This window comes from Orcinus orca, chromosome 4 (assembly GCF_937001465.1).
Source record: "Orcinus orca chromosome 4, mOrcOrc1.1, whole genome shotgun sequence".
NCBI classification, from domain to species: Eukaryota; Metazoa; Chordata; class Mammalia; order Artiodactyla; family Delphinidae; genus Orcinus; species Orcinus orca.
Window position 1 is genome coordinate 27743883 of NC_064562.1, and position 26761 is coordinate 27770643.

A 26761-nucleotide genomic window follows, 5' to 3' on the forward strand; every position below is an offset into this window, starting at 1 on the left:
TTAAATGTAAATGGATTAAATGCTCCCACCAAAAGACATAGAGTGGCTGAATGGATACAAAAACAAGACCTGTACATATACTGTCTACAAGAGACCCACTTCAGACCAATGGACACAAACAGACTGAAAGTGAGGGGATGGAAAAAGATATTCCATACAAATGAAATCAAAAGAAAGCTGGAGTAGCAATTCTCATATCAGACAAAATAGACTTTAAAAAAAAGACTATTACAAGAGACAAAGAAGGACACTGCATAATGATCAAGGGATCAATCCAAGAGGAAGATATAACAATTGTAAATATTTATGCACCCAACATAGCAGCAGCTCAATACATAAGGCAAACACTAACAGCCATAAAAAGGGATATCAACAGTAACAAAAAACATAGTATGGGACTTTAACACCCCATTTTCACCAATGAACAGATCATCCCAAATGAAAATAAATAAGGAAACACAAGCTTTAAATGATACATTAAACAAGATGGACTTAATTGATATTTATAGGACATTTCATCCAAAAACAACAGAATATACATTCTTCTCAAGTGCTCATGGAACATTCTCCAGGATAGATCATATCTTGGTTTACAAATCAAGCCTTGGTAAATTTAAGAAAATTGAAATTGTATCAGCTATCTTTTCCAACCACAACGCTATGAGACTAGATATCAATTACAGGAAAAAATCTGTAGGAAATACAAACACATGGAGGCTAAACAACACACTACTGAATAACCAAGAGATCACTGAAGAAATCAAAGAGGAAATAAAAAAATACCTAGAAACAAATGACAATGAAAATACAATGATCCAAATTCTATGGGATGCAGCAAAAGCAGTTCTAAGAGGGAAGTTTGTAGGAATACAATCCTACCTTAAGAAACAAGAAACATCTCAAATAAACAACCTAACCTTACACCTAAAGCAATTAGGGAAAGAAGAACAAAAAACCCCCAAAGTTAGCAGAATTAAAGAAATGATAAAGATCAGATCAGAAATAAATGAAAAAGAAATGAAGGAAACGATGGCAAAGGTCAATAAAACTAAAAGCTGGTTTCTTGAGAAGATAAGGAAAATTGATAAACCGTTAGCCAGACTTATCAAGAAAAAAAGGGAGGAGACTCATATCAATAGAATTGGAAATGAAAAAGGAGAAGTAACAACTGGCACTGCAGAAATGCAAAGGATCATGAGAGATTACTACAAGCAACTTTATGCCAAAAAAATGGACAACCTGGAAGAAATGGACAAATTCTTAGAAAAGCACAACCTTCCGAGACCGAACCAGGAAGAAAAAGAAAATATGAACAGACCAATCACAAGCACTGAAATTGAAACTGTGATTAAAAATCTTCCAACAAACAAAAGCCCAGCAACAGATGGCTTCACAGGCGAATTCTATCAAATATTCAGAGAAGAGCTAACATCTATCCTTCTCAAGCGCTTCCAAAATACGGCAGAGGCAGGATCACTCCCAAACTCATTCTACGAGGCCACCATCACTCTGATACCAAAACCAGACAAAGATGTCACAAAGAAAGAAAACTACAGGGCAATATCACTGATGAACATAGATGCAAAAATCCTCAACAAAATGCTAGCAAACAGAATCCAACAGCACATTAAAGGATCATACACTATGATCAAATGGGGTTTATCCCAGGAATGCAAGGATTCTTCAATATACACAAATCCATCAACGTGATAAACCATATTAACAAACTGAAGGAGAAAAAACATATGATCATCTCAATAGATGCAGAGAAAGCTTTCGAAAAAATTCAACACCCATTTATGATAAAAACCCTCCAGAAAGTAGGCATAGAGGGAACTTACCTCAACATAATAAAGGCCATATATGACAAACCCATAGACAACATTGTCCTCAATGGTGAAAAACTGAAAGCATTTCCACTAAGATCAGGAAAAAGACAAGGTTGCCCACTGTCACCACCGTTATTCAACGTAGTTTTGGAAGTTTAAGCCACAACAAGCAGAGATGAAAAAGAAAAAAAAAGAATCCAAATTTGAAAAGAAGTAAAGCTGTCACTGTTTGCAGATGACATGATACTATACACAGAGACTCCTAAAGATGCTACCAGAAAACTACTAGAGCTAATCAATGAATTTGGTAAAGTAGCAGGATACAAAATTAATGCACAGAAATCTCTGGCATTCCTATACACTAATGATGAAAAATCTGAAAGTGAAATCAAGGAAACACTCCCATTTACCACTGCAACAAAAAAAATAAAATATCAAGAATAAACCTACCTAAGGAGACAAAAGACCTGTATGCAGACAATTATAAGACACTGATGAAAGAAATTAAAGATGATACAAACAGATGGAGAGATATACCATGTTCTTGGATTGGAAGAATCAACATTGTGAAAATGACTCTACTACCCAAAGCAATCTACAGATTCAATGCAATCCCTATCAAACTACCACTGGCATTTTTCACAGAACTAGAACAAAAAATTTCACAATTTGTATGGAAACACAAAAGACCCCAAATAGCCAAAGCAATCTTGAGAACGAAAAATGGAGCTGGAGGAATCAGGCTCCCTGACTTCAGACTATACTACAAAACTACAGTAATCAAGACAGTATGGTACTGGCAGAAAAACAGAAAGATAGATCAATGGAACAGGATAGAAAGCCCAGAGATAAACCCACGCACATATGGTCACCTTATGTTTGATAAAGGAGGCAGGAATGTACAGTGGAGAAAGGACAGCCTCTTCAATAAGTGGTGCTGGGAGAACTGGACAGGTACATGTAAAAGTATGAGATTAGATCACTCCCTAACACCATACACAAAAATAAGCTCAAAATGGATTAAAGACCTAAATGTAAGGCCAGAAACTATCAAACTGTTAGAGGAAAACATAGGCAGAACACTCTATGACATAAATCACAGCAAGATCCTTCTTGACCCACCTCCTAGAGAAATGGAAATAAAAACAAAAATAAACAAATGGGCCCTAATACAACTTCAAAGCTTTTGCACAGCAAAGGAAACCATAAAGAAGACCAAAAGACAACCCTCAGAATGGGAGAAACTATTTGCAAATGAAGCAACTGACAAAGGATTAATCTCCAAAATTTACAAAGAGCTCATGCAGCTCAATAACAAAAAAACAAACAACCCAATCCAAAAATGGCAGAAGAACTAAACAGACATTTCTCTAAAGAAGATATACAGATTGCCAACAAACACATGAAAGAATGCTCAACATCACTAATCAATAGAGAAATGCAAATCAAAACTACAATGAGATATCATCTCACACCAGTCAGAATGGCCATCATCAAAAAAATCTAGAAATGATAAATGGTGGCGAGGGTGTGGAGAAAAGGGAACACTCTTGCACTGTTGGTGGGAATGTAAATTGATACAGCCGCTATGGAGAACAGTATGGAGTTTCCTTAAAATCTACAAATAGAACTACCATACGACCCAGCAATCCCACTACTGGACATATACCCTGAGAAAACCATAATTCAAAAAGAGTCATGTACTAAAATGTTCATTGCAGCTCTATTTACAATAGCCAGGATATGGAAGCAACCTAAGTGTCCATCAACAGATGAACGGATAAAGAAGATGTGGCACATATATACAATGGAATATTACTCAGCCATAAAAAGGAATGAAACTGAGTTATTTGTAGTGAGGTAGATGGACTTAGAGACTGTCATACAGAGTGAAGTAATTCAGAAAGAGAAAAACAAATACCGTATGCTCACACATATATATGAAATCTAAAAACAAAAGGAAAGAAAATGGTCAGAAGAACCTAGGGGCAAGACGGGAATAAAGATGCAGACCTATTAGAGAATGGACTTGAGGATACAGGGAGGGGAAAGGTAAGCTGGGACAAAGTGAGAGTGTCATGGACATATATACACTACCAAACATAAAATAGATAGCTAGTGGGAAGCAGCCTCATAGCACAGGGAGATCAGCTCGGTGCTTTGTGACCACCTAGAGTGGTGGGATATGGAGGGTGGGAGGGAGGGAGATGCAAGAGGGAAGAGATATGGGGACATATGTATATGTATAACTGATTCACTTTGTTATACAGCAGAAACTAACACACCATTGTAAAGCTATTATACTCTAATAAAGATGTTAAAAAAATCTATTTACTGATCCTATTTTATGTTATTATGTTATCTAGCTGTAGTAATGGATAACTTATTGTTTAAAATCACTGGTTTTCATCTTAAGAGTGACAAACACCTACGAAAAATGTCTTCCTGAGTGGCTTTCTCTAGATCTCAAATAAGACATTGAGGAAATAGAACTATTACACTGATGATTTTCAGATAATATTTGAACAAGCCAGGCTGTTATTAGCATGTAAACACAATGTAACAGCTTTTCAGTGTACCTAGATATTTACTTCTGAGAGACCACTGGAGTCTCTTTACACTATAAGTGAAGTATTTTTTTAAAATGCAGAGGTTTTCCATAAGGAGCGACGGCTCACAGCCCCATATTGGGCTCCCCAGCCTGGTGGTCCTGTAGCAGAAGATAAGCCTCCAGAACATCTGGCTTTGAAGGCCATCAGAGCTTGTGTACAGGAGAGCCAGAGGGCTGTAGGAAACAGACTCCACTCTTAAAGGGCTCATGCAGAACCTCACCAGCTCTGAGACCTATGGCAGAGGCAGTATTTTGAAAGGGGCCTGGGTCAGACACACTTGCTGAATTTGCAGAGCCTACTGGAGAGGTAGGAGGCAACTGGGACTCCCTCCAGGGACAGGGACACTGGCAGCAGCAGACAGGGACATGGGTGGCAGCCATTTTTGGGAGTTCACTCTACCACTAGGACACTGGTGCTGGCAATCTAAATTCAATAAAGTTGTAGGATACAAAATTAATATGCAAAATGTGTTGCATTTCTATATACTGACAACAAAAGGTCAGAAAGAGAAATTTAAAAAAGTCTCATTTACAATTGCATCAAACAGAATAAATCTAACTAATAGGTGAAAGATCTGTACTTGGAAAACCATGCAACATTAATGAAAAAAATTGAAGATGACCAAAGAAAGATATACTGTGCTCATGGATTGGAAGAATTAATATTGTTAAAATGACCACAGAGCCCAAGGCATTCTACAGATTCCATGCAGTCCCTATCAAAATAGTAATGGCATTTTTTACAGAACTAGAACAAATAATTAAAATACTTGTATGGAAACACAAAAGAGCCTGAATAGCCAAAAAATCTTGAGGAAGAAGAATATAGAGGTACCACACTCTCTGGTTTCAAACTATACTACAAACCTACAATCATCATAACAGTATGGTACCAGCACAGGAACAGACACATAGATCAATGGAACAGAATAGAAAGCCCAGAAATAAGCACATGCTTATATGGTCAATTAATCTATGTCAAAGGAGGCAAGAATATACAGTCTCTTCAATAAATGGTGTTGGGAAAACTGGATAGCTACACACAAAAGAATCAAGCTGGACTACTTTCTCACACCATGCACAGAAATAAATTCAAAATGGATTAAAAACTTAAATGTAAGACCTGAAACCATAAAACTCCTAGAAGAAAGCATAGGCAGTACTCTCTTTGACACTGGTCATAGTAATATTTTTTTGGATATGTCTCCTCAGGCAAGGGAAACAAAAGCAAAAATAAACAAATGGGACTACATCAAAATAAAAAGCTTTTGCATACCAAGGAAACTCTTAACAAAACAAAAAGGCAGCATACTGAATGGGAGAAAATATTTGCAAATGACATATCTGATAAGCAGTTAATATTCAAAATATACAAAGAACTCATGCAAGTTAACATCAAGAAAAACCAAACAGCCCAGTTAAAAAATGAGCAGAGGGCCTGAATAGATATTTTTCCAAAGACATATGGATGGCTAACAGACACATGGAAAGATGCTCAGCATAACTAATCATCAGGAAAATGCAAATCAAAACCGTGGTGAGATATCACCTCACACCTGTTAGAATGGCCATCATCAAAAAGACAGATAAGTCCTGAGGATGTGGAGAGAAGGGAACTTTCATGCACTGTTGGTGGGAATGTAAATTGTTACAACCACTATGAAAAACGGTATGGGGGTTCCTCAAAAAATTAAAACTACCATATGGATCCAGCAATTCCACTTCTGGGTATTTTCTTTTTTGATTTGAATTTTATTTTATTAATTTATTTTTATACAGCAGGTTCTTATTAGTTATCTATTTTATATATATTAGTGTATATACATCAATCCCAATCTCCCGGTTCATCCCACCCCCCACCCTCCCACTTCCCTCCCTTGGTGCTGGGTATTTTCCCAAAGAAGACAAAAACAATAATTTGAGTGGATATATGCACTGCTATATTCATTGCAGCATTATTTACAATAGCCAAGATATGGAAGCAACCTAAGTGTCCATTGATAGATAAATGGATAAAGAAGATGTGATATGTGTATATATATATATATATATATATATATATATATATATATATATATATAATGGAATATTACTCAGCCACAAAAAATAATGAAGTCTTACCATTTGCAACAACATAGATGAACCTAGAGGATATTATGCTAAATGAAATGTCAGACAAGGAAAGACAAATACCATTTGATTTCACTTGTATGTGTAATCTAAAAACAAAATAAATGCACAAACATAACAAAGCAGAAACAGACTTAACAGATGCAGAGAACAAACAGGTGTCTGTCAGGGTTGAGGGGATGAGTGAAATAGATGAGGGAGATTAATAGGTACAAACTTCCAGTTAAAAAATAAACGAGCCACACGTTTAGTCATGTATAGCATGGGGAATATAGTCAATAACATTGTAATATCTTTGTATGGTGACAGATGGTAAGTAGCCTTATTGTGGCGATCATTTTGGAATGTAGAGAAATATCAAGTCACTTTGTTGTGCACCTGGATCTCCATAGTGTTGTAGGTCAATTATACTTCAAAATAAGACAAAACAAAAACCAAAAAACCAAAACCACGCACTCAGCTGCATAGAAACATGCCTGGGAGGATGCATACTAAGCTGTCAATAGTATTACTCTTCAAGAAAGTATCTGTGCGTGGAAGGCACTCTCACCCTTTACCGTATACATTTTAACTTTATCCTTCGTAGAGCATTTGGGGAAAGGATGCTGTCTAAGTATTAATGGGTGTGTGTGGAGGCTCAAGTTAAAAGTTAAGATCAGATATAGAGTGGTAAGGAATGTGACATTTTGGTTAAAAAAGAAGAATTTATTTCTGTCACTTTTGGAATAGCAATAGAGCGTGTATTGCTGGAGCTACTAAAGAATTTTATAGAGGGGGACACTAGGATTCTTCCCATACTTCTCTTTTTCTGGAAGGAGAGAATCCTTGCACTTTTTACAGCTGGGATGGTATAGAACTCAGTCTATATAGCAAATATATCTAATAATTATAAATAAAATAAATATTTCGAAACACTAAATTTTTTTTGTTTATACACATCAGTGTGAACTAACCTTCCTTCTTCCTTCCCTCCCTCCTTTCTTCTTCCCTTTTCCCTTTCCTTTCCTCCCTCCTCTTCCTCCCCTTTTCATATGGCAGTAAGAGGTAGGAGGAAAGGAAAGGAAAAATGACTAGATTGAAGTAAAGATTAGATTAGAACAGCCTACGTTACATAAAACGTCTTTTAATGATATAATTTTCTTCTCAGAAGAGATTTGAATGTAATATAAAACAAACCAAGATAACAGAGAACACAATGCAAAGTAAACTCCCCAGACAGGACTTTTTTTTTCAGCAAAAGCATTAGGTAAGTTCTCAGCCTGACATCACAGGAGAAATCAGTCCTCTGGTCCTGAGCCTTTCACTCTCCACCAGCACTAGTTGAAGACCTTTTGTCCTAGCAGGAAAGGTCAGGTAAAGTCTATTGGGAAACATGCTCAGGAACACGGTTTTTAAAAAGGAAAACATGCAAGGAAGCTTGAAAAGCATTTTATGATAGGTCTTAGGAGGGTTGAAAGAATGCAGTTCATAGTGAATTTCAAGACAATCAGATTTCATCTGAATAAGTGTTTTAAATGCTCCAAACTGGAAAATTTCTATTATCTTCCTTACAGATAACTGAAAACAAGTGCCTGGCCCATGCTCTACCCAAGGTACAGTCACTCTGTTTTCAAGCTCAAAACAGATATTGATTTTCGTTTCAAACTTTAATGCCAAAATTAGCAGTGTCAGGTTGTATTAGAGGCGGATGGTTTAGAGAGTTCAAGAGTGAACAAGCAGCACAGCCAGATTGCCTTTACTGGGTGTTTTTTTTTTTTTTCTTTTCACGTCTTACAGACAAAGCATGGAATATAAGACAGCCTTCAGTTTTGTGGCACCCAAAGAAATATTTAGTGCAATTTCACTCATGTCTTTTGCCCATCAGTTTCCTTCAAGTGTCAGTTGAGGGGTCATAAATACATATAGTTTGAGGATGATTACAGTTTGCTTTAATCTCCTTCTTCTGTGCATTTTGCCTCTCACTTAGCTTTGGAAAAACCAAGATTTGTCAGTTTAAATTGACAGAGCATTTCATCTGCATTGTCCCATAAAGGGGGAGGCGGCTCAATTATTGAATCGGTCCATCAGCAGAGTGTGCATCCTTTATATCCGGGATTGATTGAAAGGAAAGAACTACAAATTGCACTGTGAGAGCCTCCCTCACATGGAACAGTTAATCAAAGGAGCAGCCCCAGCCCCATAATAGGGACTTTTAGAACGTTCATTCGCTATGAGGAGCAAATGCCCACAAAGCTGAGTCACCCAGACTTGACTTGTCAATAAGGAAGGGTGCCTTATTGATAAGAGTGGCTTATTTATCAATAAGGAAGAGCGTTGCCAGAGTGGCTTCGGGGAGTGAAGAGGGGAAAGGAATGAGTATGGATATCCTTGATATCCTCTGAAATACCTCTAAGTCTGTACGATTAATATCTCAGCGTATCTGGTTGTTGCTTCTCTGTATTCTGAATGAAGGTGGCTTTTATTAGATGGCTCCCATGCAGAGTGTGTTTGGAGTGCATGCGTACGTGTGTATGTGTGTGTGAGAGAGAGAGTGAGCGAGCAATGGAGGGAAGGAAGGAGGGGGAGGGAAGGGGAGGGGATTCAGAGGAGAGAAAAGAGTGAATAGGTAAACAGTAGCAGAGTTAGAAGCTAGAGGTTCTTCAAATACAGATGTGATGTAGTAAATGCCTATTAAGTTTCCCAAGCTGTCTTCTCATATACATTCTAGTCCCACAAAGGGTGTAACCCAGTTTCTGAATTACTCCCTGAGCATTGTGTGGAGAGGCAGTAACTAACTCGACAGCAGGACAGGTGGCAGCCTCTCTGCACTCCCACAGGTGTGATGAATGCCTTTCTTATCAACCACTGAAGTATGCTGTCATCTGCTCACTTGTCTGTATATGAGCTCTTTGATGACAGGGATTGTGTTTGATTCATCTTCTATTTCCAAGGCCTAGAGAATGTCTGGTTTGTGGTTTGTACTCAAGTTGAGGAGTGAGTGGCTAGTGGGCTATATGGCTACTCCATGTGGGGATGTATTAGAGGTGAAGATGGGGAGTGGTCCCCCCATGCTGTAATATTTTAGGAGTAAAAAATCTAAACAATTAAAAGGAAAGTGGAGAGAGATTCCCTGTCATTCATCATCAACAGATCAAGAACCAGAGAGCAGGGCTTCCCTGGTGGTGCAGTGGTTGAGAGTCCGCCTGCAGATGCAGGGGACGCAGGTTCGTGACCCGGTCCAGGAAGGTCCCACATGCCGCGGAGCGGCTGGGCCTGTGAGCCATGGCCACTGAGCCTGCGTGTCCGGAGCCTGTGCTCCGCAACGGGAGAGGCCACAACAGTGAAAGGCCCGCGTACCTCAAAAATAAATAAATAAATAAATAAAGAACCAGAGAGCAGACAATGCTGAACATTAAGACCCAGATGCCTGATGTGGGTGTTGAATTATCATCAGTTTTGATCAAGCTCCTGTCATATTCAGTTGGGGGAATATTAGAGGTCTGAGACAGACAGTGGCAGAAGTTGTGGGGGACCGATGAGTAAGGCAGGAATGAGGCAACAGCCTAGGAAAAAAGGGCATAGGGCGCTCTGAGCCGACTGAGATAAAGTAGAAGAAATTTGTTGGCAAGAACCAATGTCTCCTGGATGCAGAAGGGGAAAATGAAATGCAGGCAGGCAGGTAGAGCACCCCTGGTCATGGAGCTGGGACTGGCTGTGGGTGTTGGAGAAGTCAGCCTCCAGTGGTTGGCCATGGCCGTGTTCTTTGGTGATTGCAGTAAGTAAAGCTTGGCTAGGCAATCAACAGAGAGGAAATGAAGAATGCCTTTTCCTTCCAGTTGTAGCTATTAAATAAAATTTAGCTGAAGTCTGAAATATAGATCACAGTTTAGTATTAACTATAGTCATGCTTAATACCCCTTGGGTGGAAGGCCACTTAAACCATACCTGATGGGAACAATCTTTGTGCTTTGGAAACCCCAGGTCTTCTGATACAAAATGTAGTGCCCTTCTTCCCACCCTACCTTGACTCATGCTGTACCATTGTTTTCAATAATCCTGGAACAGCATGGTCACATGTCAATAGTGTGAAGTACCTAAGGTTTATTATTTAAATGTTAATCTAGAAATGGTGATTTTTTTTTCTTTTGTGTGTGCACCTTTAAGCAATCTTTACTGAAAGAGTTTTTAGAACAGTATAAAATGGTGTACATGAAAATGATTCATTTAGCCTTTAACTAATTGGTCATTTTTATCCTTTCAGTGAAAAAAAGGGGAAGAATCCACTTATTCAGACAGGGTTTCCCCCCCTCCTTGAAACTGAGATAAAAACAACAGCAGTTTTTAAACTTTGTTTCTGGAAAAGAGATCCATTCCTTCTTGGTGACAGGTTTCTAAAAAACCATTTTTTCTCTTGCCTTTAGTACTGGCCTCTAGCATGTCCATTGAAGGAAAGGGCCCTGTTACTTTACAAGGTATTTCTCTAAATGTGTTTTGTTTAAAGAATGCCACAACAGGAAAACCTATTCGCTTTGCTTTCTATACTGATTGGGAAGCGCAGCTAGTTCACTCTGTCGAAACACCCAGCTCAGAAACTGATGTTAGAGAAAGCAGCTCAGTCTCCTAGAGCGAGTGGAGTTTACAGACTAGCCTTCAGCTTGTAGATCCTCTGTACCAGCCCTAGGGGAGGATAGATTTTATAAATAAAATATCTGTGAACAGCAGTAGTCACAGCATTATTACAAACTTAAAAAAAAGATATCAAAGGGCACGGATACATGAAGCCAGCAACAAGCCAGCATTTGCTTCTCTGAATCATCCAGGGCTGCACCACCAAGCGGGACTTGTTAGTTTGCTCCAAAGAGGATGGCGAGTTGTATTAAAAAGTAGGGATGTTGAAGATGTCACAAAATCCAAATATGCTGGTGCCGATTTTCCAGTTGCCTTAACATTATGACGTTAGATATTTGTATTTGGGAAGAAATTATGCTGTTTGATGGTGAACCCTAACTTGAGAAATTAAAGTAGTCATGATTTTCCTTTTTGTTTGATCTTGCGGCAAATATTCAAACACAGTGAAATAATGGTTTACAAGTATTTTCCAGATAATTTTAGTTTAAACAACAATACTACTTTCAGGTAATTTTTATTTTTTGCTTTTGGGGTTGTTGTCTCTCGCCCTGCCCCACCGAGATGGAAGTATGTTTACAGAATTCTGGAGAGGTCAGCTTCTCACTTCCCTGATTTCTTGAGTTGGTCTGGTTTCTGCCCCCTTCCAGGTGTGATTGAAATAGAAATTTAAGGTCCTGCATCACAGGTCCAAAGGTAGCTCAGAGAAGGACCCAGAACCAAGTTTGGCCTATCCCAGGAGCTAGTTTATTTCTGGAAGCTTCCATTCGAAAAGACTTTGGGTCTTCTTAAAACGAATGTATATCTCCCTACTCAACATATTATAGTTTACTGAAATTTGACCCTCATGTTTAAAAAAGAGTCAGACTCTGATTTTCCTTAGTGAAGTCTTTAGTTAGATTCAGATACCTACTTATTTTATTATGCTCATGTCTTAGGAATCCTATTAAGTAGATGTTACAGCTATGAAGTTTGACATGATACATCCTATGGACAGCATTTGAAGAGCAGAATAAAGTTAGGTGTCTGAAGTCTAACGTGATTTTGTCCAAAAATTAGTCTGTGGTTTGACTGTCAAAAGGTTCTCTGTTTGTTTAGGAAAGTAAAGGGATAGCTCTGTAACAGGCTTAAGGAAAGTTGTCCCCATATGCACGAGGGAATTTTCAATACAAACTACCATCTTCTGCACCATTCCATTGCAAATTCAATCTTAGATGGTTGGCAGCTATGCCGTGCCTCTGCTTCTTTTTATAGTCTAGGAAATAACCCTCAATTACATGAATTAGAGTAGGTCAATTAAAGAACACCAGGGCATAAAGATTATAAAGAAGATTCTCTTGTGTCACAAATTATGCATGAAAAACAATTCTTCCTCTCCTATTCTTTAGTAATTGGTAATCTTTCTAGAACAAATATATTCAAGTAAGCTTCCAATGCACACTTTGTACATCGCATGCATAATCAGTGTTGAAATGAGAGCTGGATGTTGGTGAATAATATTTTCTGAGTCAGGGGTCAAGGCTGCCTTGTATTCCTCTGGGTGAGATGTAGAAGTTGCAGGAGATTTTAGTTGAGTATTATCCCTAAACAGATTTTTTTTATAGACTTGTCTCTTTGCTCCCTTTTACTTACTCTTTCTTTAGTGTGGTGTCGTATACATAATTTAAGTAACCAGGGAATGTCTCTGGGCTCAAAACCACCTGCTGGCTTATATTAGCTAATTAATGGTGATTTATCTGAGTTACTAATTTGAGTGGAGCTGATTGCCTTTAGGAATTTGGGAAACGTTGTAAGAATTCTGATTAAAATTGTGCCTTTGTGATGGACAGTCTCCTTAAAAGGCTTTTAAGAAATGTTTCCTGTTAGCAGATTAAAAAAAAACAAACAAAACGAAAGTGCCAAATTGATGACCTTGTGTTGTTTTCTGGCTCAAATCACGTCTTATGGCAGCTTGCTTCACTCTGTGATTCAATTTTATCTCTGCCAGGCTTCTTCTCATTTTGTCTCTTACATTAGGGTTTATTTGCCTTTCACTGCTTGAAAAATAGAACTGATCTTGAATCCATAGAGTTTAATCATTTTTGCAAAAACTGATACAGTAGATTTATTTCAGCCAAACTCTGTGTTAGGCTGGCTTGATTCCCAGGACCTCAATGTGTGAATTTAATGGCGGTACAATGTCTGAGGTAGGAATATAATAGAAAGCTCTCAGAGGTATATCTATTGGATCAGTATAATTTCATTTTTTGTCTGCTGGTCTCAATGTCTCTTAAGGCAATGTAGTGTGTAGACAACAAAAGCTGGCCATCTCTCTCTACTGTAATCTCATGGATGTTAGAGCCCCTCAAGAATCACCTTCTCAGATAAAGTATACAGTAAGCAACTGTTAAACATACAATGAGGCCTCTATGAAACATCAATTTTATTAACTGTGTTTAATTAATGAGTGGTAATGAACACGTGGTTACTGCTTTGAGTCTTTTGGATTTAGGAATAATTTGTCTAACCTAGGCAATCATCTCTCCTCCCCCCAAATTAATGCAAGAAATGATCGTGCATTTTATATATATATACATATTAATGCAAGTAACTGCATTTTATATATATATATATATATATATATTTAGTTTCTACTTATTAATTCACAATATATCTTTTAAGGAAGAAGGTACTTTTCACATATGCACATCATTACAGTTAAAAAATTTTAACTACTGAAATATAGGCATAAAGGAATTCAGGGCTGAAAAAGAGATGAGAATTGAGTTCTCAGTGACCCAGACTTATAGTTTGCCTGGCTTATCTGATACTAAGGAGTGTGGATGAAATATGATTTGCCACATTTTTCTGACTTCTGATACACTTCCATGACAACATGAACACCTTCCTTTAAAAAAATAATAATATACTCCCATGTTCTCCATTAGTTATCAGATTTGACAACCAAACAAAGCTTTGTTATTTGAGTTTTGAGCTGCAAACGATTAAGCTAAAGTTATTTCTGGTCTTGGGACTTGTAGTCAGTTCCCTAGGGATGAAGTTTTCCTAGGAGTCAGTGCTCTTGACTTTTCAATAGTTCTCTCCCCTCTTTGGTTCCTCAGAGTGAGGAATTTCAGTTCCCAGAACTTCTCTGTCTCTATTTTAATTGCACAACTTTCTGTCTTTGGCTAAAGTGCAAGGTTCTTTAGTCATACTAAATTCAAACATTCTCTTCTCAGTTGTTTGTGCTCTACTTCTGAGTTCTCTCTCCGCCACCTACCCTCCCCCCGCGTCCCCCATCCCTGCCTTGAACTATGACTGCTTTAAGTAAATGAGAAGCTCTTCTTCAAAGTCAATGAGCTCTTCTTCATCTCTTCATTTACTTTACATTGAAGAGCCATATAGTCTTGCGGAGAGGGATGAAAAATTGCCTGATCTCCACTACACATACTCAGTTCTCCTATTTCTGACTTTACTAAGTACAAGGCAATCCAAGTCAAAGTCCAACTCACTGCATGGTGGTTATAGATCTCAGGCATCCCCACTTTCACTGGAACATAGTGGAAAGTATGGTAAAACAGAACATTCATCTGCATGCAAATTAGTGTGCGTAGTGTGAGATTGCAAAGGGTTTGTTAAAGGTGATAAGCGATGGAATTTAAGCTACTGCTTTTAAGGTAACACAAATGAGCAGATGTACTTAGCTCATAACTTTCAGATATTGATAGGTTTAGGTAAACGACACATTTTTGAAAAAGGTGAAATCTCTCAGTGGTTAACTGATTGAAGGCAGAGAGCATAGCCAAGAGAGAAGTAGAGGCTATATCAGTTTCTTTATTTTAGTTACCACCTAAACTGAGCTCCAAAAGTGGAAGTCATAGACTGTGACCTCCAAACTTGCTGCACTTATAGACTTCACCAAAAAGCCTCCTTTTTTTTTCCATCTGCACCTTATTCCTTTTTCAGAGATGGCACATTAATATTTATAGGCTAACTCCATGCAAGTTCTAAACTTTGTTCTAGACAAAAGATGACACTAAATAACAGGGTTGATTATTGCTAAGCCAGAGGGGAGGGCAAGGACGACAGTGACCTGAATTTAATTCCCACTTTTCCATCCTTCTTCTACAACAATGCAACATAGTGATGTTCCCAGAGCACAAAGCAGAGGATACACCCCCAAATCATCTTAATCAAACCATTTTTTGAAAGTCTGACTTATGGATTAGATGTTCTTGGTGATTTCTAATGCTCAGAACTAGTTTGGCATTAAGTATTCAATCACCTTGTGATCTGTTCCATTTCAAGAGTGGTAGAGGGGAGAAAATAGACTCCAAATCATAGCTACTGTCTTGTGCAAGGTTCTTATTAAAAACAGCATATTTCTGTAGCCCAGAGGGCTTACAGCCTCTTCCAAAGCAGAAGCGCTGCTCTAAGCTAACCTCAAGGGGCTATTCGAGAGAGATGCAGCCTTCACCCCTCTCACGGGGCAGGGGGGGACTGATAGTATCATATCCGATCCCAATTCCAAGCCTCCGTCAGCCCAATAAGAAATATTCCTTAAGGCATTACTGACATGCAGTTCCCTGGTTAATTGGTTAATAAGTATTTCAATAAGAATAATTAATTTTAAAGAGAAAGAAAACACTTCACAGTAGAATCCATTTAGGAGAGTACATATACCTAGGCTCAGTGAGGTAGGAGGATTTTGGTTTTTTATCATGTTTGAACATAGATATCATTTGCTTCTGTTATATCACTTGTGCTTGACATTTTATCTACAGATAATCAAAATATAATAAAGGGATCACCTCCAGACTGAGGCTCTTAACAATGATGAGCAAAGAGATGCTTGGAGACAAGATGCTGAGGAACAGAAATGCACTGAATAAATTCAGTTCAAAAAGGATGATCATGTCCTGAGGTTACACTAATGTGAATGTTTTTTCTTACTGTCTGCTAAAAGTGACAGCAGCTATAAAGAGTTTTTTTCTTTTTTTTCTCATTTTTTTTGCACAAAGATCACCAGTTTCCAGTTTACTGATTAGACTGTTGCATTTTTCATGCAAAGGCTTGTTGACTTTAAGTTTGGCCATAAGCATTGTTTATACACTTTTATATGTGTTACCAAAAAAATCTTCATTAACATTATAAGTCAGATCTTAATGTACGATTTCATCATTGTATAGATCATAAAATTGCACTTAAAGGTTTGGAAGAATTTTAGGGCTTATTTAAAAATCGTTAGCCTGGTATATCTTAAAGGCATGTATGTATAGGTATGTCTTAAAGTGTAATTGTCTGCTATTTTTAACATTTAGAACATTACATCCTCAATATAAAAAAAGAGAAAAGTTTATAACTTTTTTTTTAATGTTTTTTGGCTGCATTGGGTCTTCGTTGTTGCAAGCGGGCTTTTTCTAGTTGCGGCGAAGCGGGGTCTACTCTTCGTTGGGGTGCACGGGCTTCTCATTGCGGTGGCTTCTCTTGCTGTGAAGCATGGGCTTTAGGGCATGTGGGCTCTGTAGGTGTGGCTTGCGGACTCTAGAGTGCAGGCTCAGTAGTTGTGGTGCACAGGCTTAGCTGCTCCGCAGCATGTGGGATCTTCCCAGACCAGGGATAGAACCCGTGTCCCCAGCGTTAGCAGGCGAATTCTTAACCACTGTGCCACCAAGGAAGTCCCAGAAAAGTTTATATTAAGGTAAATTCACATGGAAGAGGTAAATTTTTCATAGAAAGTAATTCCTTGTAAGTTAAATTATAATTTAAATGTCTAGTTATTTCTTTAAAAGAAACCCAAATCACAAGTTAACATTTAGTAAAATGCATTCAACTTCCAGGTCTTAATTTCTAAATCAAAGCATGGGCTAACTTTGAAAATAAAACTTTAATTTTTATCTTACCTACAAAATTGAGAGCATTTTATATAATTGCTCCCTGAAAGCATCTCTGCATGTAAGTATACGACCCTTCAGTGATAACAAGGTATTCATCGTCCTACTTCAGCACAAATGCAGTTGATTTGGTTTGTCATGTGGCTTCAAACCAAGTGAATCGATTAGACAGGCAGCCTTCAAAAGACGGGCAGACCTTGGCATTTGCCCAGATTTACCATTTTAAATGATGATACTCTATGGCTGGAAATAAAAAAGAAATCTTGATCTAGGAGTGCGAATTCAAAGGATGTAAATCAACTGTCAATAACATTGACTGAAATGTTTTTAAACCTTCAACTCTCTAGAGGGGACTGTTGCTCAGAATATATGCCCTCTGCCATAAACACATATGCAAGTCAGAGAGCTGAATTCTCAAGGAGAGCAGAATGCTAAGGGCAAGTTGGGGGTCTGAGAAATGGAGTACATCTGGGGAGCAGAGAGGTCTTGAGTCAAAAACTTATTTACTCACACTCAGTGTCTCAGTTCAGCTGTGCTCTGCTAAACGTTAGGAAGAAAGAAGTCAGATTAAGCCAACCAATTCTAATGTATGAATGGCCATAACCTTCTTACAGGTGTTCACATTTAAAAATGAATGTTTGTTAACTTAAAGAAATACCTAATTACTGAACCTAACTAGAAGTACCTAATTACTGAATAGAGAAGCAAGATACATATAAGCAAGTAATTTTGACACATGAAAAAAATGCTTTTGATAAGGAGATTGTTATGTACAAGGCTGGTCTTTGGGTTGGTGTCTACCCCAGAACAAATCCCTCTTTCATTTGTTACTATTTTCATAGCTGTTTCTCTCTCTTTACTTCTGTACCAATAGGTATTCTCAGAAGTTTACAAATCATTTAACATTCTTATGGCATTGATGGTAGATGAGGAAGCTTCGTTGTTTGGATGGGATTGGCAGAGCTGAATGTTTCTAAGTGAATATTTTAATAATATATTTATTGTACATGGACTACCTGTCTGATTAAAAAAAATAAACAAGAAAACTCAGTATTGTTTAAAAGTCGGTTTGTGATAAAGCCATTAGTCTCATAACTGCTAAATTCCATTGCAAGTGATATTCCAAACTGGGTTAAATGATTTTATATGTAAATATATTTCAGCATTAGGTTTTATGGGATTTTGGCAGAGGATGAAATCACAAGATATAACAAATTGTTAAACAACTTTTTTGCAATCAATTTATTTATTTTATTTTTGGCTGCGTTGGGTCTTCATTGCTGTGCATGGGCCTTCTCTAGTTGTGGTGAGCTGGGGCTACTCTTCGTTGCAATGCGCAAGCTTCTCATTGTGGTGGCTTCTCTCGCTGTGCAGCACGGGCTCTAGGCACACGGGCTGCAGTAATTGCAGCATGCGGGTTCAGTAGTTGCAGCACGTGGGCCCTAGAGTGCGCAGGCTTCTGTAGTTGTGGTGCACGGGCTCAGTAGTTGTGGCTCGCTGGCTCTAGAGCACAGGCTCAGTAGTTGTGGTGCACGGGCTTAGTTGCTCTGTGGCATGTGGGATCTTCCTGGACCAGGGCTCAAACCCGGGTCCCCTGCATTGGCAGGTGGATTCTTAACCACTGTGCCACCAGGGAAGCCCTGCAATCAATTTATAAGCCAAGAAGAAAATATAAATTTTAGCTGGGTTAGATGGATTGTTAGAAGGATTGTGAATTGAGAGGAAGCCTTGGTGGGTTAATCAGTGTTCTTAGAACATTTAGAAGCTGTTCAGTTCTTCAATGAATTATTTAAGGTTAAAGAAGATCACTGACAAATTTCAACCTGAATTCCTTTGGAATCATTCACTGAATTGTGCTGTAAACGAAACACTGAGTCCATCATTGCTTTAGCAAGTTGACGTTATAGATCTCTAGAGTTTCCTTAGGTTTCCTTCATAATATTTTTCACCTCCAGCTTTGGACGTGAGAAAAAAACGTTTTCTTATGGTCTTAGTGCAAAAATTTCATTCTACTTGTGATTCTGTAATTTATTCCCCTTATAGTTAATTATATCTGGTCTTGAATCAGAAAGGCCTAGTTTCAGTCCTAGTTCTACCACCCTCTGGCTGGGTCACTGGGGTCAAATTACTTAACCTCTCCCAAACCTCCATTTTCTCAATTGTAAATTGGAGTCGTCCTCTCCTCTGCTGTCTCTCTTCTGTTTTTGACAACTGACCTTGGTGCCTCACTCTTCTGTTCCAATTGCCCATGCCTTAGACCTTTCTCTACTTTTCTTCTCCCACAAATGAAAACTTATTATTTTGTCCCATTGCCTCAAGGCCTTGCTCACATGTTAGCTAGCTAATAATTCCTCTCCAAGAAAACAAAATGACTTAATTTAGTGGAAGCAGACATTTCTTCTTAATGATAATAACTTATATTTGTATAATGATTTATAGTTTATAGTGCCTGTACATATATAATCTCAGTTAATTCACATGGCATCCCTGAAGTCGGGTATTATTATCTATATTTAGCGGATGAGGAAACAGAAACTAACAAGAGGTCAGGAGATCTTCTCAAGAATACGTGGATAAGTTGAGACTCGAGTTCTAGGCCAGCTTACCCTAAGTGCAGTATTCATTCCTCTTCACAGCTGTAATCAGGTAGTACTGAGAAATACAGGAACCTCAGAACTGAGGTTCTGAGGTTATGTTATGCAAACATAACAATGGAGAGATTCTACCCATCACTCATAGCCATGTGTTCTAAGACAATCTATTTAACCTGTCTGGGCCTCAGTCTCTGCACCTTTAAAATTCAAGGGCTGGACCTCTTAGGTTCATTTCAGCTTTAACATTCCATGATTCTATGCATATTAGCATCATAGTTGCAATTTCTATACCAATTTTCACTTTTTTTTCAGTTTATGTCAATAGTTTGCACAGAGAATTTAATTATCAGCAAGTATAATAGTGTTTAAAAATGTGTTATCATATATATTTTTAAGATAAGGAGAGAGAGTAGAGAAAATTGAGTATTAAATTTAAAGATTCAAATAGGAAAGTATAACTACCAATTTCTCTTAACCAAACAACAGCTTCTGTGGGGTTGCCTTCTATATGGAAAAGTGCTTAGTTTTAGGAGGGATGTCCGTGGAGTAAGAAGGGGGCGCCATCCCCATCAGTCATATCAACTCTAGCCATTAGGGGTTGGAAATGTGCAAATAAAGAGACGTGGAAATAAGATCTTCAACATACTTGTGGATTAAATTTTAAAAAGTCAGATGTAAAACAGTATTAAGCCACGTAGTCAATACTGATGTTGCCTAAGTTAAATACAATTCTCTATTATTATTATAAACTGTCTGAGAAAATCTGGCCCAATTTTATAGGATAGGTTAAAAGCAAAATTAAAGAAAAAGATGACATTTTGAAGGTCCCCCCCCCCCCATTAACACAATGAGGCCGACTGAGCTGTGAAACTGTGATGGAAATATTAGAGCTGTTGTGTCTGAAAAAAAGGCAGTGATCATTTCATTCTTCCTGTCTTTTAATGCTCCAGGGTTTTGGAGACGAATAGAAGCAATAAGTTCACTTTGCAGAATTAACGCAGTAATTCTTTATCATAAGAGCAGAGCATTACCTCAATCTGATTTTGCTACAAAATGGTTCAAAGTCTATTTTTAATGATGGCCCTAATTTGTTAACACCTTTTAAATTATTAATCCCCTTTATATTCAAGTAGTTATTGCGTGTCATAACAATGTATCTATGCAGGGAAATTTAATAGTATTTTCTAGATGTCAAGAAAAGGCTTGTTCTTCAAAATGTTATTAAAACTGATAATGAGCTAAATAGTTACCATAGCAAACACTGAAATTACTGTATCAATCAGCATTGGGTGCTCTTATTCAATAAACAGAAATTAACCTATTAACTATGCCTAACTTTCCTCAACAAGATGGTTGCTTTCAAGCATTTCTCTCCTCTTCAAATCTTTCTTTTCTTAAAACTACATATTGCTGTATAATATTAGAGTTTTGAATCAAGTCCTTGGTATCAGTATTTATGGTTGAAATTCTAAAAGTACACATGACATGATGTATGAATGTTTTATATTAATGATTGCAAATATTTTTACTTTCCTTTTAGATGGAAATTGACATTTTTGAAATAAAAAATACCATATCTGAGAAAGTCAAATACCCAAGTTTTTTAATCATGTTACAGAATATTTTCCTGATTTTGAGGATTTAAATTTTCTTTCTTATTTTATGAATTATGGGTTTTTACTAAGGCATACCTACAAAAAATATAACAGTGAAATGTAGTACAAGGGTATACCATTGGTTATTTAGTTTTTAGATACTAAAATAAGGATAAAGAATATAGTTTTATACATGTTCCAAATAAAGATATAGATTCAAAAGCACTTTACACATTATTAAAAGCAACAGAAAGTCAGTCCCAGTTTCTGCTGTGATTCAAGCAGAACAGAACAAATGTATCTTCACATAGTGGGTGTGCCTTAGTTCTAATTACGCTTCTAGTTCTAGTCACGCTTTGGGCTGATAATCAGTGTCACACAAAAATGACCCAGAACTGGCTTTCATTCGGATACTTTTCTATTATTTCTCATAAAGTTTATGGAGCTTGTATGTCTTTAGTTGCTTTAATAATTTCTAAATTTCTAAAAAAATATTACACTGCACACTCTAGGTCATTTAAAATAACATTCAAATGATGAACATTACAAATTACACGTGTAGCTGAACACAATAGCTGAACACAAATAATAAAAAAAAATAACACAGGCTTTGTGCTTAAAGCATTTTGTGTCTGTTGCAACTCCCCTGAAGTAGAGAGGGTATATATATCATCTTCATTGAATAGATTAAAAGGCAGACCTATAGAAGTTAGCTGATTTGTTCAGCTAGCAGGGGCAATTGGGAAAAGAATCTAGACTTCTTAAGCTTATAATTCTAGTGGTTCTCAATCCTAGCTGCTTCTTAGAAATCACTTGGGAAGCTTTAAAAAAATACCATTGTCTGGGTGCCACCCAGTGAATGCCCATTTATATCCAAATCCTTGGGTATGAGATCTCTACATCAGTGGTTTTAAAAAGCTGACAGAGGATTCTAAAGTGCAGCCTGGGTTGAGAACCGTAGGGAACTTGTTAAAATGCAGATTCTGATCCAGTAGATCTGCGTGGGCCTGAGCTTCTGCATTTCTATTGCAGGTAAAACTCCCAGGTGATGTTCAAACATTTTGAGTAACAAAGTCATCCTTCCTCCTTCACATCAGTTTCTATTACTACCTCAATGGGAAATTGTAAAACATCTTCACTTTCTAAAAAATAGGATCTTTTATATTTAAGGAATTAGAGGCAAGTATTTCCTTGAGTAGGTCTGTAATTTGACTTAAATAAATTATAATTTGTTTGACAGAAATACACTCAACTGAATTCTGATCTTTAAGGGGCTCAAAATTAAGCATGATCTAATAAGAGATAAACTCCAAATTCAGAAAATCTGGGGTCAATGACCAAACAGGGCATAGTTCTTGGTTCAAAGCATGGATTCTGCGATCAAACAAACCTGGGTTCAGATTGCAGCTCTGTCACTCACTACCGTGTCTCCTAATCTTCCTAAACCTCAGTTTTCTAATGTGCAGAACGGTAGTACTAATAATATTCGTTCATTTATTCGATAAATACATTCAAAGCCTACTCAATGAGAGGCACTAATATTCAGTGGAGAAGAGGGTAGCCAAGGTCCCTGCCACCAAGAAGTTTACCTGTACCTAGCTTATAATATCTTTGTAGGAATAAAAGAGATACTGCCTAGAAATTGCTTAGTATGGGACCTAACATGTAAAGGCTCAATAAATGTTAGTCATTATTTTATATTAGCTCTAAGACTTAGCTGTTATTATGTCCAATTAGTGCATACTGTTTTGATATGTTGATAGCCCCAATAAGGACAGGAACCATTGATTAAATATACTAATCATAATTTTGGATACAGAAAAGAGCTTACACAGGCACATTATGTGAATATGCCCAGGAGCAGAGAGCTTAAGCCTTCATTATTACAAAATGCATGGACTTTAGTTCTTAGTTTTATGGTCAGTTTTTGGTCAAAGGCTATATGTTGTTTGGATGTTTCTAATAAAACTAATGACTATGTATGTCTATAAATGTGATAAGTAAATTCAAGTAGTGGCAATATTGAAAAAAATTTTAAATTTCCTTGAATGCAAATTCATTGCTAAAAGCTTTGCATCTCATTAGCTTAGTATTGTTGAAAATGGTTCATTTAATTATGAAATAATTTTTAAAGCAGATTTTCCATTTTTTTACATTTTTAAAGAGATACCTTTTTTTTTAAGTTGAGGTATAGTTGACATATCACATTATGTTAGTTTCAGGTGTACAACATAATAATTCAATATTTGTATACATTGCCAAATGATTACCACAATAAGTCTAGTTACCATCTGTCACCATACAAAGTTACAATTTTTTTTTGTGACAAGAACTTTTCAAATATGCAATACAATATTATTGACTATAGTCATCATGCTGTACAGTACTTCCCTATGACTTATTTATTTTATAACTGGAAGACGGTACCTCTTGACCCCCTTTTGTCTAGCCCCCAACCTCCCTCCCCTTTGGCAGCCACCAATCTGTCCTCTGTACCTATTATGTTTTGTTTTGTTTGTTTGTTTTGTTTTTTTAGATTCCACATATAAGTGAAATCATACGGTTTTTGTCTTTCTCTGTCTGAATTATTTCAAATAGCAAAATACCCTTGAGGTCCATCCATGTTGCTGCAAATGGCAAGATTTTATTATTTTTTTATGGCTCTTCTTTATCCATTCATCCATCCACGGACTCTTAGGTTGTTTCCATATCTTGGCTATTGTAAATACTGCTGTAGTGAACATAGGGGTACATATCTCTTTTCAAATTAGTGTTTTCATTTTCTTCAGATAAATACCCAGAAGTGGAATTGCTGGATCATTTGGTAGTTCTATTTTTACTTTTTGGAGAACCTCCATACTGTTTTCCATAGGGACTGCTTCATTTTACAGTCGTTCCAACAGTGTATCTGGGTTTCCTTTTCTCCACATCCTCACCAACACTTGTTATTCCATCTTTTTGCTAATACCCATTCTACCAGGTGTGGTTCTGATTTGCATTTCCTGATGATTAGTGATGTTGAACACCTTTTCATGTGCTTGTTGGCCATCTGTATGTCTTCTTTGGAAAAACAGGTATTCAGATCCTCTGTCACTTTTTTTTTTTGTGTGGTATGCGGGCCTCTCACTGTTGTGGCCTCTCCCGTTGCGGAGCACAGGCTCCGGACCTGCAGGCTCAGCGGCCATGGCTCACGGGCCCAGCCGCTCCGCGGCATGTGGGATCTTCCCGGACCGGGGCACGAACCCGTGTCCCCTGCATCGGCAGGCGGACTCTCAACCACTGCGCCACCAGGGAAGCCCTCTCTGCCCATTTTTTAATCAGATATGTTGTTGGGTTGCATGAGTTCTTTGTATATTTTGAATATTAAACCCTTACTGGATATATGATTTGCAAATATCTTCTCTTTTTTAGTAGATTGCCTTTTCGTTTTGTTGCTGGTTTCCTTCACTGTGCAAGAGCATTTTAGTTTGCTGTAGTCACACTTGGATATTTTTGCATTTGTTGTCCTTGCCTTTGGAGTCAGTGCCACAAATTTATCACCAAAACCAATGTCAAGGAGATTAATGCCTCTGTTTTCTTCTAAGAGTTTTATGCTTTCAGGTCTTACATTCAGTCTTTAACCAATTTTGAGTTAATTTTTGTGCATGGTAAGATAGTGGTCTAATTTCATTCTTTTCACTGGCTGTCCAGTTTCCCCAACACTATGTATTGAAGTGACTGTCCTTTTCCCATTGTATATTCTTGGTTCCTTTGTCATAAATTAATTGAACATACATGCATGATTTTATTTCAGGACTCTCTATTTGCTCCATTGATCTATATGTCTCTTTTTATGCCAATACCATACTGTTTTGATTACTGTAGCTTTATAAGATAGTGTGAAATCAGAAAGTGTGATGCCTCCAGCTTTGTTCTTCTTTTTCAAAATTGCTCTGGCTTTTCAGGATCTGTTGTTGTTCCATACAAATTTTAGAACTGTTTGTTCTATTACTGTGAAAAATGCCATTGGAATTTTGATAGGGATTGCATTGAATCTATAGATTGCTTTGGGTAGTATGGACATTTTAACAATATTAATTCTTCTAATTCCTGACCATGGAATATCTCTCCATTCAACTGTGTTTTCTTCAATTTCTTTCATCAAAGTCCTGTAGTTTTCAGTGTACAGTTCCTTTATTCCCTTTGTAAAATTTATTCCTAGGTTTTAAATTCTTTTAGATGCAATTATCAATGGGATTATTTCTTAATTTCTCTTTCTGATAGTTTGTTATTAATGTATAGAAACACAACCTATTTCTCTATATGAATTTTGTATCCTGCAACTTTACTGAACTCATTTATTAATTCTAAGGGATTTTTTTTTTTTTGGTGAAGTCTTTAGAGTTTTCTATGTCATTTTCAGAATAATATCCTCTGCAAATAGTGAGTTTTACTTTCTTTTTCTTATTTGGATGCATTTGTTGGAAGTCCTAACTCAATACTATGTTGACTAAAAGTGGAGAGAATGGCCATTGTCTTTTTCCTCATCATAGAGGAAAACCTTTCAGCTTTTCATCATTGAGTTTTATTAGCTGTGGGACTGTCATACATTGCCTTTATTTAGCTGAAGTGTATTACCTCTAATCACACTTTGTTGAAAGTTTTTATCATGATGGATGTTGAATTTTGTCAAATACTTTTTCTGCATCTATTGAGATGATCTTATAAATTTTATCCTTCATTTTTTTAATGTGGTGTATCAGGTCGATTGATTTGCAGATGTTGAACCATCATTGAGTCCCTGGAATAAATCCCACTAGATCATGGTATATGATCCTTTTAATGTATTATTGAATTTGTTTTGCTAATATTTTGTTGAGGATTAATGCATCACTGTTCATCAGGAATGTTTCACCTGTAATTTTCTTTTTATGTGATGTCCTCATCTGGTTTTGGTATTGGGGTAATGCTGCCCTCATAAAATAAGTTTGGAAGCATTCTTTCCTCTTGAATTTTTTGGAAGAGTTTGAGAAGGAAGAGTATTAAATCTTTTTTGAATGTTTGGTAGAGTTCACCAGTGAAGCCATCTGGTCCTAAACTCTTGTTTGTTGGGAGGATTTTGATTACTGATTCAATCTTTTTATTAGTAATCAGTCTACTTATATTTTCTATTAAGTCACAATTCAGTATGGTGGGTTGTATGCTTTTAAGAATTTATCCATTTCTTCTACATTGTCCATTTTGTTTGTGTATAATTGTTCACAGTAGTCTCTTATGATTCTTTGTGTTTCTGTGGTGTCACTTGTAATTTCTCCTCTTTCATTACTGATTTTGTTTATTTGAGTCCTCCCTCTTTTTTCCTTAGTGAGACTAGCTAAAGGTTTGTCAATTTTGTTTATCCTTTAAAAGAACAACCTTCTAGTTTCACTGACGTTTTCTTTTTATCCTCTATTTTATTTTTTTCTGCTTTGATTTTTATTGTTTTCTTCCTTCTACTAACTTTGGGATTCTCTGTTCCTTTTTTAGCATAGAGTTAGATTGTTTG

General features: G+C 37.1%; 1 protein-coding gene and 1 long non-coding RNA gene across 4 annotated transcripts in view; one reads left to right on the plus strand and one right to left on the minus strand.

Moving 5' to 3' along the window:
• The window catches only part of LOC125964180 (uncharacterized), a 672498-nt gene that overhangs the window by 397690 nt on the left and 248047 nt on the right, over positions 1 to 26761 (plus strand). For both annotated transcript variants that reach the window (XR_007476846.1, XR_007476845.1), the window contains exon 2: positions 9774 to 9795. This is a non-coding gene — a long non-coding RNA (uncharacterized LOC125964180). The remainder of the gene's footprint in view (positions 1 to 9773; positions 9796 to 26761) is intronic.
• Positions 1 to 26761, minus strand: part of TTC29 (tetratricopeptide repeat domain 29) — a 249929-nt gene that overhangs the window by 36835 nt on the left and 186333 nt on the right. The gene's annotated exons all lie outside the window — the stretch shown is intronic.